Raw genomic sequence first — 16,367 nt, 5'->3', positions numbered from 1 at the left:
TTCGAGCTATTTCTCGAAGATCGATCTTAGGTCAGGATACCATCAACTAAAGGTGAGGGAGCAGGATATTGAAAAGACTGCGTTCAGAACAAGATATGGACACTATGAATTTTTGGTTATGTCATTCGGATTAACCAATGCCCCAGCAACTTTCATGGATTTGATGAACAGGGTTTGTAAACCATACCTTGATAAATCCGTGATAGTATTCATAGACGATATCTTGATCTATTCGAAAAGCAAGCAGGAGCATGAAAAGCATCTGCGTTAAGTGCTAGAAGTTCTAAAAGAGGAGAAGCTGTATGCAAAGTTCTCCAAATGTTAATTTTGGATTCAAGAAGTCCAATTTTTAGGTCATGTGCTTAACCAAGATGGAATAATGGTTGACCCAGCAAAGATTGAAGCTGTAATGAAGTGGGAACAACCAAAAAGTCCCACGGAGATTCGAAGCTTTTTAGGATTAGCCGGATATTATCGCCGATTTATCCAAGGCTTTTCTTCGATCGCTACTCCATTAACAGCTTTGACCCACAAAGGAGCTACTTATGCTTGGAATGAAAAGCATAAGGAGGCCTTTGAAAAGTTAAAGAAGAGATTGTGTGAAGCACCGATTCTTTCGTTACCTGAAGGAGTTGATGACTTCGCAGTTTATAGTGATGCCTCTGGAGTTGGGTTAGGATGTGTTCTGACCCAAAGGGATAAAGTGATAGCGTATGCATCGAGGCAATTGAAAGAACATGAAAAGAACTACCCCACTCATGATCTTGAGTTGGCAGCGGTAGTATTCGCCTTAAAGATATGGAGGCATTATCTTTATGGTACTAAGTGTAAACTTTTCACTGATCATAAGAGTCTTCAATATCTCTTTAATCCGAAGGAATTGAACATGAGACAGCGGCGCTGGCTGGAACTACTCAAGGACTACGACTGTGAGATACTTTATCACCCTGGTAAAGCAAATGTTGTTGCTGATGCTCTCAGTCGGAAAGTAAATCTTGAAAAGAGAAGGCCAAGAGCGCTGAGAATTGAAGTCGTCTCGACAATTGTGGAAAGTATAAAGAAAGCTCAGGAGGAAGCTTTGGAGAAAAATGACCGAAAGGAGGAACGTTTGGGAAAAACGTTGGTGTTTGATACAAACTGTCAAGGATTGAAGGTATTTAAAGATAGGATTTGGGTACCTAAGACGGGAGGAGTAAGAGGTCTTCTAATGGAGGAAGCTCACAAAACCATGTACTCAATTCATCCCGGCAGTACGAAAATGTATAGGGATCTAAAACCCTATTACTGGTGGCCGACGATGAAGCTCGATATTGCTAAGTATGTGGCCGAGTGTGTAACTTGTGCTAGGGTTAAGGCACAACATCAGAAACCGTATGGGAGTTTAGAACCTTTACCTGTACCCATGGGTAAATGGGAGGACATTACCATGGATTTTGTGACTAAACTGCCCAGGACAAGGAACGATCACGACATGATTTGGGTGGTCGTTGATCGCTTCACTAAGAGTGCGCATTTCATAGCCGCTAACGAGAAATGGTCTATGGATAAACTTGTGAATTCTTACGTGAAGGAAATTGGGAGGCTACACGGTGTTCCATTAACGATTGTATCCGATCGTGACAACCGTTTTACCTCAAGGTTTTGGAGGAGTCTATAAGAGGAATTGGGTACCAAGTTGTGTTTGAGTACAGCTTACCATCCTCAAACCGATGGTTAAAGCGAACGAACAATTCAAACGTTGGAGGATATGCTGAGAGCATGTACCCTAGAATTCCAAGGTAACTGGGATGATCACTTACCTCTAGTAGAATTTTCCTATAATAATAGTTTCAACTCAAGCATCAAGATGGCACCTTATCACGCTTTGTATGGGGAAAAGTGTCGAACGCCATCATGTTCGCTGGAATCTGGGGAAAAGCAGTTTATGGGACCTAAAATAGTCCATCAGACTGCTGAAAAGTTAAAAGTGATAAGAGAAAGGATGTTAGCTGCTCAAGATCGTCAAAAGAGTTATGCTGACAAGAAAAGACAACCGATATCCTTTGAAGTTGGAGATTCGGTTTTACTTAAAGTCTAGCCGTGGAAGGGACTTATAAGATTTGGTAAAAGGGGAAAGTTGAGTCCAAGGTTTATTGGACCATTTAAAGTTCTTCAGAGGATCGGGAATCAAGCTTACAAGCTAGAATTACCGGAAGAACTGGAGGGTATTCATAACACATTTCATGTGTGTTATTTGAGAAAGTTCACGAGAGATGTGCCCGACATAATTTTGATTTCTGAGTTAAGGTTGGATGAAAACAAGAGGTTGATCGAAGAACCTAAGGCGATCGTTGACCGTAAGACTATGAAGTTGCGACGCAAGATGGTTGATTTAGTGCTTGTGCGTTGGAAACATACGAATGGGCCAAATCTCACCTGGGAAACTGAGAGTGACATGATAAGTCGCTACCCGCAGTTGTTTGTTGAGGTGTGATTCCGGGGACGGAATCATCCTAAGGGGGAGAGAATTGTAACACTCGTGTTTCTAGCCTAGGCATTAATCTTGATATTATAGTCTAGGTTAACCTTTGTAACTCATTTTGAAGAAATGAAAAAGGAATTATGTGAATTCTATGTGTTTTATGTGTTTTATGCTTAATTACTAGGAGTTAATTAATTAAGAGTAAAAATGAGCGTCGAAAATAAATATTAGATAAAGACGATATATATTAAGAAAGTTGTAGTGGTCGTGACAAGGATTACAGATATATAAAGAATGCCGAAATCTGAGTTATAACGAAGAAGTTATGACATGTCGAAGTTTCACGACAAAACCGGCACGGTGCTGAATGTCGTAAAAAGTGATTTTTTGATAAACTACTTTTTATCCTTAGTGATCTAAACGAAACTCGTAGTGTTCGTTAAACCGAGAGTAGGTATAAAAAGAATACCCAAATCTGACTTCGTATGAGGAAGTTATGATTTTTCGAAGTTTCAGCTTAGCAGTAGACAGCTAAAAACTCGAATTTTAGATCGAGTGATTTTTAGCCGACACAACCTAAACGATAATCGAAGGTCTCGTAAATAGTAGCACAATGGTAAAAATTCTGACGAAAACGGACGTCGGATGAAGAAGTTATGAATTTTTAACGGATTTCCTGTCCCGGTCTGTTAAAAATAATAATATAAAAATTAAAGTCAAAATTAGCCGACGAAAGCTAAATGAAAGTTGTAGAGAGTAATTTTACCTACGTGTGCATATAAAGAACGTCAAAAACCGAGCTCGTATGCGAAAGTTATGGATTTTAGAAGTTTTGGCGCGAAAAACGAGAAAAATCCCCAAAACCAAGGAATTTCGCATGGGTGGACTTCGGCCACGTGTCCTCGCTTAGAACATGCCACGTGTCCGAAAATGTGCTGAGTCATCCTAGCTGCTGATCTGATCCGAAGAGGTCCGGTGAGAAGGCGACACGTACCCTCTTCCTCGTGCGTCCGAACCCTCGCAGATGCCACGACCCCCCCCCCTACTTCGGACATAGACCTCGGTCCAGTAAGAAGAGGACAGCAAGCCTTCGCATGTGCGAGCCCACGTGCGAGACCTTCCTGCGAGCCCTCGGATCAGCGCCACCTCCTTCGCAGCCGTTGGATCAGGAGGCTCGCCCCTATAAATAGGAGGGTCCGAGACCTCCCGGGTATACTTTGGAAAATTATCACTTTTAGCCCCTAAACACATATTTCTTTTATTTTATCATCCCCCGAAGCCCCGGTATCAATTATAACCCCCGGAATACGCCACGAAGTGCCCGAGAAGCCCAGAAAATTTATCTTTTCGGTTTCGAAGACCGACCTTTGCAGAGCCCGGTTTCTCAATAAAACTCCCAGTTTTATTAGAAACGAACGTTTTAGGAAACAAATTGCTGCCCGATTATCATCAAATCATGTGAGTGTAGTTACTTTCACTTTACACATAGATATGAAGTATTTAGCTTAAAATACGTGCTATGTGTAAATATGTTAACTGTTTATTTGAGGTGACTGTTGAATAGATGTTTTATACAAGTTTTAAACTGTATATGTATTTTATCTACAAATATGTTGGGTAGAACATGGGTAGACGAAATAGTCGGTGGGTGTTAAAATGATGAGAGGCCTCGGTGTTGTTGTTGGTGTTGTCGTTGTAGTCGTCTAGCGGATTATAGATGACGATCACGGACCTTTCTAGACAGTCCAGTGGTACACTAGCAAGTTCGCAACTTGTAGGTGTTGATGAACTAAATGTTCATTGGCGTACTCCAATCCCCCTCATGGTTGCCTTTAGGACATGTATGGCTGAGGAGTCCCCTTAGCAGTAGTGTCCAACCCGATGATATTCCTTAGGATAAGTCCCTTGTGATAGGTGTTTTGGGATGTAAAGTGAGGACAACGGGAATGGGTAATCATGGTTATTGTTGATTGATGAACTTAATAAGTTATTATTATTGTGGGTTGAAAACCCTATATGCTCACCAGGCTCCCAAGCCTGACCCACTCAACTTTTTATGATTACAGGTAGTGGACCCCGAGCATAGTCGGAGGACGATGAAAGATTTTCGATTATAGGCCAGTAGTTGTAAATAAGTGTAGTAAGGCTTATAATGTCTTGTTTATGCTTTTGATCTGTATCGGAACATGACATCCCGAGGTTTTGATATATATGGAAAATATATACCTTCTTAAAGAAGGGTTTTGATAAACTTTTATCATATGTTGTTTTGGGGACCAATTCCGCAACATCTTTTAAAAAGATTTCTCTGATTTTATTTTAAAAAGCATAAATTAAATCGGTCTTTTCTGACCGAGAAATTAGGGGATGTCACATAATGTCTCCAAAGTTTTAGGGCAAATACCACTGCAGCGAGTTCGAGATCATTAGTGGGATAATTCTTTTCATAATCTTTTAGTTGTCTTGAGGCATAGGCTATCACTTTACCACGTTGCATCAACACACAACCGAGTCCCAATCTTGAAACATCGCTATATACAGAGAAATCATCATCACCTTCTGGGAGTGATAATATTGGAGCATGAGTCAAAAGATCTTTTAGAGTTGAGAAAGCTTTTTCTTGGGCTTCACTCCATTCGAACTTCACTTCCTTTCATGTAAGACTCGTGAGAGGTACGGCTATACGAGAAAAGTCTTTAATGAATCTACGGTAATATCCAGCGAGACCCAAGAAACTACGAATTTCGGAAGCATTACGGGGCACTTCCCAATTTTGAATAGCTTCGATTTTGGTAGGATCTACGGATACACCGTCACCAGAAATAACATGGCCGAGAAATTGAACTTGGCGAAGCCAAAATTCACATTTCGAGAATTTAGCATATAGTTTCTCCTTTCGAAGAAGTTCTAATACCGTACGAATATGTATGGCATGATCAGCTTCAGACTTGGAATAGATTAGAATATCGTCAATGAATACGATGACAAATTTATCGAGCATTGGGTGGCATACCCGATTCATCATATCCATGAATACAGCAGGAGCATTTGTCAAACCAAACGGCATGACAAGGAATTCATAATGTCCATATCGAGTACGAAAAGCGGTCTTCGGTACATCCTGCTCGTATACTTTCAACTGATGATAGCCAGATCTTAAATTAATATTCGAGAAATAGCTAACACCCCGAAGTTGATCAAATAAATCGTCAATGCGAGGTAGTGGGGACTTGTTCTTGATAGTCACCTTATTTAGCTCACGGTAATCAATACAAATTTGCATCGATCCTTCCTTCTTCTTGACAAACAATACCGGAGCATCCCAAGGAGAGGTACTTGGTCGAATGAAACCTTTGTCAAGTAGTTCCTGCAGTTGGTCATCATTTCTTTCATCTCAGCTGGTGCAAGACGATAAGGAGTCTTTGCAATTGGTGCAGCACCAGGCGCAAGGTCAATTCGGAATTCTACTTGCATGTCCTGAGGAAGTCTAGGCGTTTCTTCGGGAAAAACATCTGGATATTCTTTAGCAATGGGAACATCATTTACCGTTTTCTTTTCCTCTTTTGAGATATCGACTATGTAGGCCAGATAGATAGAACACCCTTTCGATATGAATTTACGAGCTTTGAGGAAAGAGATTATTTTTAAGATTCTTTGTTCACCGTAGACATAGATAGGATTCTCCCCTTCAATGGGAATACATACTATCTTTTCATAGCACAAGAGTTCTGCGTGGTTCTTTGACAACCAATCCATGCCGAGAATAATGTCAAAGTTGGGCAAGGAGATAGGAATCAGATTAGCAAGAAAATTGTAGTCTTCAATTTCTATGACACAATCCTTATAGACTTTATCAACAAGTAATGATATATTTCCCGCATTATCTACGTGAAATGGTTGCGCGAGTGCATAGCAAGCAATTTGAAAAGAATGCGCAAATTCATGAGACACAAAAGAATCTGAGGCACCAGAATCAAATAAGATGTGTGTAGGTCTAGAGTTAACAAGAAATGTACCCGTCACAACATTCTGGTCCTCACGTGCCTCTTCTGTGGTGATCTGGAATGCACGACCCTTAGCTTTTAGAACCTCCTCTTTTTTAGTTGGAGTACCCTTTGATTGTTGAACAGGAGCTTGACTTCTCGCCGGTTGTTGAACAGAAGCTTGACTTCCCGTCATCTGACTAGTAAGAGTAGGGCAAAAACGCTTCTTGTGGCCAGTAATACCACAGGCATAACAAGTAACATCCTTCCTTGGGCAAGTTGGCTTTATGTGACCCGGTTCTCCACATCCATAACAGACAACAGATTCCTTATATATTTTGCATTGGCCCGGATGATTCCGTCCACAAATGCGACATGAAGGCGATTGAATAGAAAACGATTGTGATCTACCGCGGCCATGAGGGGAATTTTGAGTTTGCCCTTGATTACCAGGTTCAGTCCGAACGGATTGAGCTGGTAGAATAGGGGGAACATGAACAATTCTTTCAGTACGTGGATGCTTCGGAACAGTAAAAGTGGCACCACGTATTTCTAAGTCATGCTCGCGTCTTCGAGCATACTCAACGGCTTTATCTAATGACATAACTTCCCGATTGGCAACGAAATCGTGGATTTCGTTCCGTAGTCCCTCCATGAATAGCTGAATTTTCTCGTCTTCAGTTGGAATATACTCTGTAGCAAACCTTACTCTTTGATTAAACTGAGTTTGATACTCATTCACAGTCATTCCTCCCTGTTTAAGCTCGAGGAATTCCTTCTCCAATCTCCTCCTCATGTCTAGAGGACAATACTTCTCTAGCAAACGAGTTTTGAACATTTCCCAGGATAAATTCTCCTGGTCAAACCCGTTGAGAGCTTCATATGTTGCTTCCCACCAGACCAAGGCTTCTCCGATGAGCATTGCAGAAGCATAAATTCTCTGTGTTCTGGATCCAGGTAAGAACAACGATGGGATTAAGAACACCGGAAAACTCCGTAGCACCACTACTCTTTAAATCTTTGAACGAAGGACGCTTCACCTCTCCTTTTGAAGATTCTCTAGTGGATTTCTCTTTTCCTTTATCACCATTCTTTTTGTGTTCTTCGAAAGTCTGTCGAATAATACCAGTAAGTTTACCCAATAGTCGCTCCTCACGAGGAGATACTGGAGTATTTACTTCATCAAGTTGAGGACCTCCACCCACCTCAGGGGTATGGCTATCCACTTGTTCAGCCATTGTTCTGTAATATGGAGTAACATTGTATTTTAAAGTATATTAGGGTTTATCATTACCTAATACTCTATTTAAGTCTTTCCTAAGGTTTTTATCCATATACTTACAATGATTCAGTTCATATATTGAACTTCCAATAATTTAAGTCTAAATACCAATCCGTGGAATTTAGTTCACTTAAACTACTGCTCTGATACCATGATTGAAAGACCCACACTTTCATATTTCTGAAAGACCCAAACTTTCATACTTAACAATTGTTACTCCAAAATATGCTACTTATATATTCATAAAAACAATATTTTACATTGATAACTCGTTTACATAAGACTGGATACAAACCGACTATTACAAATTTTTATATGTTACATAACTTCCCATGATACTATAAGTTATACATACATGAGTACAAAATACAATAGTTTCAAACTATTCAAAATCTTCCAACAATATACGATTATATTGGTTACTTATCTCCTGCAATTTGTTAAACATTGAGAGGGGTAAGCGGTGACGCTTAGTGAGTTCAACAATAGATACAATATAACATTATGCCATATATATACTTCAATATGGCAAAAGCAAAGAGGAACAAGAAACAACAAAGGCATATGTGAATCATGTGACAAACTTTCCATATCAATCAATGATTTGATTCAAAGATATACGATCAATGAGACATGACAATTTCTATACTTGATATACATCAATAATGCTTCTGCCCAAATGGCACAGAAGACATACATTTTCTGATTTAAACATTTTGGTAGATTTCAGGCTGAAAGCCATGTCTAACCTTCTGCAAATACCATAGAATAGAAGTCATTTTCTTATGAGACATGCTCTACATGGCCAGAGGCTACATACCAGTACCACCGTGAATCTAAGTCCTTTCACTGATCACATGGTTAAAGGTATAGCTTTGCTATCATAAATAGCGGAAATAATAACAACGGAAAAGCTCATAGCACATATAACACATAACATACAATTGTTCCTATATAAACTCACCAGGAAATAACCGGGGGTGAAAATAGTAATTTGGGCAGCACTTTGTTACTATAATTGACTTTCTTCAATGAAAACCGGGAGTTTTCTTGAAAACCGGGCCCTACGAGGGTTGGGCTTTAAACCGAAAAGATAATTTCTCGGGCTCTTCGGGAACTTCGGGGCGTGTTTCGGGCGTTGGAAATAATCCTGGGGCTTTGGGGGAAGTTAAAATAGTAGAAATATGAGTTTAGGGGTGAAAAGGGGGCAAAAATCAAATATTACCCGGGAAATCTCGTAACCCCCCCCCCTTTATAGGGTGCGAGAACGAAGATCGATGGCTGAGAAGGCTCCACGTGGCAGTAGATGCGAAGCTCGGATGCGAGGGTGGGACGCGCGTTGGAAGCTCGCAGGCGAGATGTGGCTCGCTTCGGACATGCCACGTTTGTGACACGCGTCGGATTTCTACCGGACCACTTCGGACTCGTCATCAGCATCGGACACGGGGCAGGTGACTCACCGAGATCAGACTTATCCATGCGAGGTTTCTCAGAAATTGTGCCCCGAACTTCTAAAATCCATAACTTTTGCATACATGCTCCATTTTTGACGTTCTTTATATGCACGCGTAGGCGAGAATATATTCTACAACTTTCGTTTAGAATTCGTCGGTTAATTTTGAATTAATTTTTAATATTATTATTTTTAACAGACCGGGACAGGAAAATTCGTTAAAAATTCATAACTTCTTCATCCGATGTCCGTTTTCATCTGTATTTTTACCGTTGTACTACTATTTACGAGACCTTCGATTCTCGTTTAGGTTGGGTCGGCTAAAAATCACTCGATCTTTATTTCGAGTTTTTAGATGTCTACTGTTATTCCGAAACTTAGAAAAATCATAACTTCCTTATACGAAGTCAGATTTGGACGTTCTTTTTATGAAAATTCTCGGTTTAACAAATACTACGACCTTCATTTAGATCACTAAGGATAAAAAGTAGTTTATCAAAAACTCACTTTTTACGTCATTCGGTGTCGTGTCGGTTTTGTCGCGGATCTTCGATTGGTCATAACTTCTTCGTTATAACTCGGATTTCGATGAGGTTTTCGCTTAAATGCTTCTAATGAAATTATCTACAACTTTGAATAATAAAACTCTACTTATTTCAAATTTTATATTTTCGTTAAATTTCGATATTTTAACTTTTAAGTGGAATCCCATAACACTTCCAATATTTTCCGAGTGATTCTAAACATAATTTTACTTCATTTCTAGTAAAAACTATCTGTTAGAACTCAATACTCAATATCACATAATATTTCATAATATTATTTACTTTTAACAGGATTTCAAAACGTGTATGTTACACCCCGGGTCTTCCTACTCATAACTACATGGGCCGACATTGTGGCCTTAGACCCATTCACACAGAGGGAAACTCACTTTGCACTGGTGAAACCTTGTTGATATCCCTCAGGCTGCTATCTGCTGATTCCCGAACTACTGCTCCTTCGTCTCCCCGACTATAAAGACCAAATAAACACTTAGTCAAAAACTGAAGGTTCTTCTATGGGTAAAATGACCATTTTACCCCCCCCCCCCCTTGATCTAATTTGGCCATGACATAAGCCCAATCCTTTATAATCCTCACTAAGGCCCATTAAGTCCCTAAATGGCCCAATTTTCTAAATTGGGCCCAACTCTTCAAATGGGCTTTCCTTTTAAGCCCACTAATCCTTGGGCACTTAGCTGAATTCTGAAGACCCATAACAGTCCACTGCTACTATGTCCAAGACTTGGCCCTAACCAAAGCCCAACAACCAAATTCCACTGACTGAGCGTACGCTGAGTGTACCCTTCTGAACGCTGCGCGTTATGCTAAAATGGCTTGTACGCTGCGCGTACAGGCTTGTACGCTGCGCGTACAGGCTTGTACGCCCAGCGTACTCTCCTGTTAAGTCACTTTCTCCAAAACTGCTTAATCCCTTAAGACACTACGTCCAAACTACAGATCTGAGTCCAATAATCTTTCCTAACCCATAAAGTTTGTCACTTGGTGGCTTGCACCCCAGGAAATGTGATCGAACCTGGAAAAATAGCAACTATCTTCATGGAAATGGCTAGATCTCTTGCATGGGTGCAAAAAGGGCCTTAACGATTGCAACTATACTGCTCAAGGGACTCAAATAGCTTCATGGGTGGCAACCCTAATTCCAGAAATGGATTTGCACCATAAAAATCCATTCTTGAAACCAAAAAGGAACAATATCCATGAGAACCTAGATCTATGATGTAGAAGTACCAAGATGAGAACTTTATAACTTCAGTAGGCTGGAAATGATGTAAAACCTCTGGATCTACAAGCTCTCTTTTATCTCTTGCTTCTTCTTTAAACACCTTCTTCTCCAAAGGCACCAAAATACTCCTCTAATGGCTAACCAAGCTCCAAAATCACCCAAATGATGGCTAAGGGTCGATTCTAGCGTTTATAGGGATGGAGGCTGAAGATACCAGGGTTAGGTTATGAGATAAGGAGCTTAAATAAGGTCCAAGACCCTAAAATAGGGTTATGATCTGACTGGCGTACGCCCAGCGTAATTCTGGTAAGCCCAGCATACTCTGAAGAACATTCGCGACCATCCTGGTCAGTACGCCCAGCGTACTCCAATGTATGCCCGTCATACTACCTTCTTTACTAGTACGCCCCGCGTATTCTTTGTGTACGCCCCGTGTACTCGGATAAGCCTGAAAACTACGAAACTTCCGAAGGCCATAACTTCTTCGTTTCAAGTCCATTTTTGACGTTCTTTATATCCACAGAAAGGTGGTGAGAGGCTCCACACATCTATAAACTTATCCTCACCTCAAAACATTCCGAACAGAAATCCAAAATTCATAAAGAGATCGAACTGCCACTTTACCTATATACCCCTGGTTCCAAGGCGCAACCCAAACTCCCGGATCACCTCAATCACATCTTCTGTACCTAAATGGGTCTAGATCTCTCCTTTCCAAAGGCCCTAAGCCTTATGATAACCCATCTTTAGGCCACGGTCCCGAATTAGGAAAGCGATTCGAAAAAGGGTGTTATATAGTCCTTCCTAATGGGTTTAACCTAAACCCTAACTTCTTTAAGACATAAATCTTGGTCCACAAGCCATAATACCCTTAACCAAGGCACAATATACTAGATCTAGGCTCTTATCATCTGTGGGACACGTAAAGTCCCAAGCTTTCATCCCATGTATGGTATTTTAGTGCTCAAAAGGCCATGTTCTTGCATATAAGCTTGCATAGGGCCTCCATGGTCATAAAGTTTGCACCTTTATGCCATGGAACCCTTCCTAGACCCCAGATCAGAGATGTACATCACTTGGGACGTCCCAATCCCAAGGGATAAGGTTCTTGAACAAAATCCTTCATAAAATGAAAACAAATAGATCTAAGAGAAGAACGATCAAGTTAGGGACTTGATTACCAGAAAATGTAGTAAATGGAGTGTAGTTCCTGGATCTACTTATTCCCCTTTGAGCCCTCTATCTTATTCTTCTTCCAAAAGCTTCAAAAGGCACAAATAACACTCAAAATGGCAAGAAATAGCTCAAAGTCACTCAAGGTGGATTAGGGTTTGGAGGTGATAGAGGTCGGATATGATGTTTAAATAGGGTGCAATACCTAAAGATTAGGGTTTCCTCCTGATGGACCTACTCGTCGAGTCAAGGATTTGACTCGTCGAGTAGACCACTTAAACCCCGCGTCCAAACTGGCATCTACTCGATGAGTTAGGGATACCAACTCGCCGAGTAGCTCTTACAAAATGAATAATTTAATAGATTAAATGTGTACCAGGAACATGGCGTTACATGTTGGATTAGTGTCTAAGCCCGCAACCATATTTGGTAAGTACTTGACCCGGTTGTGCATGGTCCTTTTGATGGGTTTTAGGTACAACAAGTAAACTAGAAAACAATTCCTAAGTTCACATGCAACCTACTTTGGATCTATGTTTTAACTATTGAACATACAACTTTGAATTGCAATACAAGAACCCTAGAGGAGAGAGGCTATTATCGAAAATAGTAAACTAGGGTTTAGGGTTTACATACCTTTCAATTGTTATAGCAAACAATTGATATTCCCTTGATCTTGATCTTGATCTTCTTGGAAGCTTTAGCACCACAAGTGTAATGCCTCTAATGGAGTCACACCCAAACTAGCAAGAAGGAAAGTAGAAGAGAGAGAGAGGAGAGGGAGTATGCAATTTCGGCCAGGGTATTCTTCCAAAGAATCAGTACCCTAAAATGTGAGCCAGGAGGCTCCTTAAATAGTTGAGGGAACTAGGGTTTAGGGAAAGCCCTAGTTATCCTTTGCTTAGGGCCTAAGCAAGACCCAAGGCCTTATCTTGGAGCCCTTGGACGAATTCTCTAGGGTTTCCCCTAGGGTTTTCGTCCACCCCCTTCCAAGGGGGTTCTGGAACCTTCCACTCAACTATTAGTTAATTGCAAACTAGTCCCTACACTTTATAATTAATTCTTTTAACCCCAAAATTAATTCTGATTAATTTCTGGCTAACAATTAATTAAACATAATGATTTCTTATTAATATATTAATCCACTAACATATTAATAAATCATTTATATATATATATATATATATATATATATATATATATATATATATATATATATTAATTTATTAATCTTATAAATTAATATCTCTCCTTTCATAATTTCCTTGTCCAATTGCTAGGTTGAGGGCAACCCAAAAGGATTGTGCTGCTATCAATTCAAGTACATACCAATTATAGTTATGGGCTTAGACACCTAATCCAACAGTCTCCCACTTGGATAAGTCTGTAACTATAATTGCTAGTATGCCTTCTAAATTTGACCAGCAAATTGTAGCTTCCAAAAAGCTGCTGCCGAACTCTGACCCAGTCAGTTACGTGTCCTAAGATAAGTGATCATATAACCCTTCGTTCTGCTTGATATCCCCAGACAAAAGACATGGAATGTAATCAATCTGTTTGTCCAGAATCTATGTTTCCCGATTCCTGATTTGTGATGATGTAGGACTTCTAATCGAACACATCAATTTAGTCCTGGCTGGGCCCAACACATAAGTCAACACCAAATCATCGAGGGGCCCACAGATATCGCTTTTCCTGTTAGGGCAAAAGGAACGAATAAACGTTGACTCATATGCTTGTATCTTTTACTCATCAAATTATGCATGACAATACATTTTATAACACCAAGTTACTGATGCGTTTTCGTATCACCAATGCACAACCGACTTGTAAATTACAACTCATATATCTTCGTTTCAAGATTATAAGATATTATCGTCTCAGTATTACTCGTGATGAATTCCATGAAGTAATACTCTGAGCGTGGGTTTATCCAATACTCAAATCTCAATTTCTGAGTACTCATGAACATTGCAGCAATTCTATTGCCATGTCTATCCTTAGACAATCTGTAATCCAATTCATGACAGTCTTAATTCACTACTTACTTCCAAGAGTACGAGCGACTGTGGAGTTTGAATAATCTCATTATTCAGGAAGTAAAACATGCAAAAATGAAACACAATAATAAACAATTGACAAAAGGTAGTAGCCAAACTTATAAATAATACTTTATTATTTAATCACCAAAAGTCAATTACATTTACTTTGTTACAAGTTTCAAAAACTAATCTAACTACTAAAACTAATATCATCTTTCAGTCCTATGCTCCGAGCATGCTGAATATGCTTAGCCCTACTCAGACCCTTTGTGAGGGGATCTGCTGGGTTATCTTCAGATGACACCCTCTTTACTATAAGATGGCCTTCTTCAACTCTATGTCTAATGAAATGGTACTTTCTGTCGATATGTCTGGTCTTACCATGATCTCTCGGTTCCTTTGTCAAGGCAACCGCTCCTTCATTATCGCAGAAGAGTTCCATAGGCTCCTGGATGGTTGGAACAACTCCGAGATCCCCGATGAAGTTCCTCAACCAAGCTGCTTCTTTCGACGCCTCACTTGCTGCAATGTACTCTGATTCACAAGTAGAATCAGCCACCGTATTTTGCTTGGAACTCTTCCAAGTAACTGCTCCTCCATTCAGTAAAAACACCCAGCCTGACTGAGAACGGAAGTTATCTCTATCCGTCTGAAAGCTGGCATCACTGTAACCATCTACTCTCAAAGTATCACTGCCACCAAGCACAAGGACCCAGTCCCTTGTCCTTCGCAAATACTTGAGTATATTCTTAACTGCTATCCAATGAGCTCTACCTGGGTTTCCCTGATAGCGACTGACCATGCTCAAAGCAAATGCCACATCAGGGCGAGTACATGTCATAGCGTACATGATCGATCCGACAGCGGAAGCATAAGGTACACGACTCATGTCATCTATTTCAACATCTGTACTCGGGCATTGAGTCTTACTCAATTTGGTATTGCTCTGGATAGGTAGCTCTCCCTTCTTGGAATTTTCCATACTAAACCTCTTTAGTACCTTATCCAAGTATGTGCTCTGACTAAGTCCAATTAGTCTCTTCTTTCTATCTCTCAATATTCTAATCCCAAGAATATAGGCAGCTTCTCCAAGGTCTTTCATTGCAAAACACTTTCCAAGCCAAGACTTAACCTCTTTCAAGGTTGGAACGTCGTTACCAATGAGTAATATGTCATCGACATACAACACCAGAAAAGTTACTATACTCCCACTAGCCTTGATATACACACAGAACTCATCTTCACTTCTAGAGAAACCAAATTCTTTGACTTTCTCATGGAAGCAAAGATTCCAACTGCGAGATGCTTGTTTCAATCCATAAATGGATTTCTCAAGCTTGCACACTCTATTGGGGAACTTTGCATCAACAAAACCCTCTGGCTGACTCATGTAAACATCTTCAGCCAACTTCCCATTAAGGAAAGCAGTTTTGACATCCATCTGCCAGATTTCATAATCATGAAAGGCAGCTATGGCGAGCAATATCCTAATAGATTTAATCTTAGCCACTGGCGAAAAAGTCTCATCATAGTCAACCCCTGGGGTTTGAGTAAAACCTTTTGCAACCAGTCGAGCCTTGAATGTATGCACATTCCCATCCATGTCTGTCTTCTTCTTGAAGATCCATTTGCACCCAACTGTCTTGCGACCTGGTGCACTATCAACCAAATTCCAAACTTGGTTGTCATACATGGACTTAATCTCGCTGTCCATTGCCTCTTTCCACTTGGAAGCCTCTGGGCCTGCCATTGCTTCCTTATAAGTGACTGGTTCATCTAAGTTTACCAGTGTTCTGTCACTTATGAATGTGTCACCATCTGAAGTAATATGAAAACCATACAACTCAGGTGGCACACTCACCCTAGTGGATCTTCTAAGAGGTAATGAGTTATCAATTGGTTCAACAGGAACTGTTTCCTCTGGTTGAGTGCTAGTGTCATCTAAGGTTCCTTCATTGGCTGACTCTTGAATTTCTTCAAGGTCAATAGTGTTCCCACTGTCCTCTTTGAATATGAGCTCTCTTTCAAGAAAGACTCCTCTTCGTGCTACAAAGACCACGTTCTCACTAGGCCTGTAGAACAAATATCCAAAAGACTGCTTTGGGTAACCAATGAAAACACATTTCTCACTTCTAGCTGCTAGCTTGTCGTGAGTCTCTCGTCTTACGAAAGCTTCACAACCCCA

Source organism: Lactuca virosa, chromosome 7 (genome assembly GCF_052849685.1).
Source record: "Lactuca virosa cultivar CGN04683 chromosome 7, Lactuca_virosa_CGN04683_v6, whole genome shotgun sequence".
Lineage (NCBI taxonomy): Eukaryota > Viridiplantae > Streptophyta > Magnoliopsida > Asterales > Asteraceae > Lactuca > Lactuca virosa.
This window is presented reverse-complemented; position numbering follows the sequence as displayed.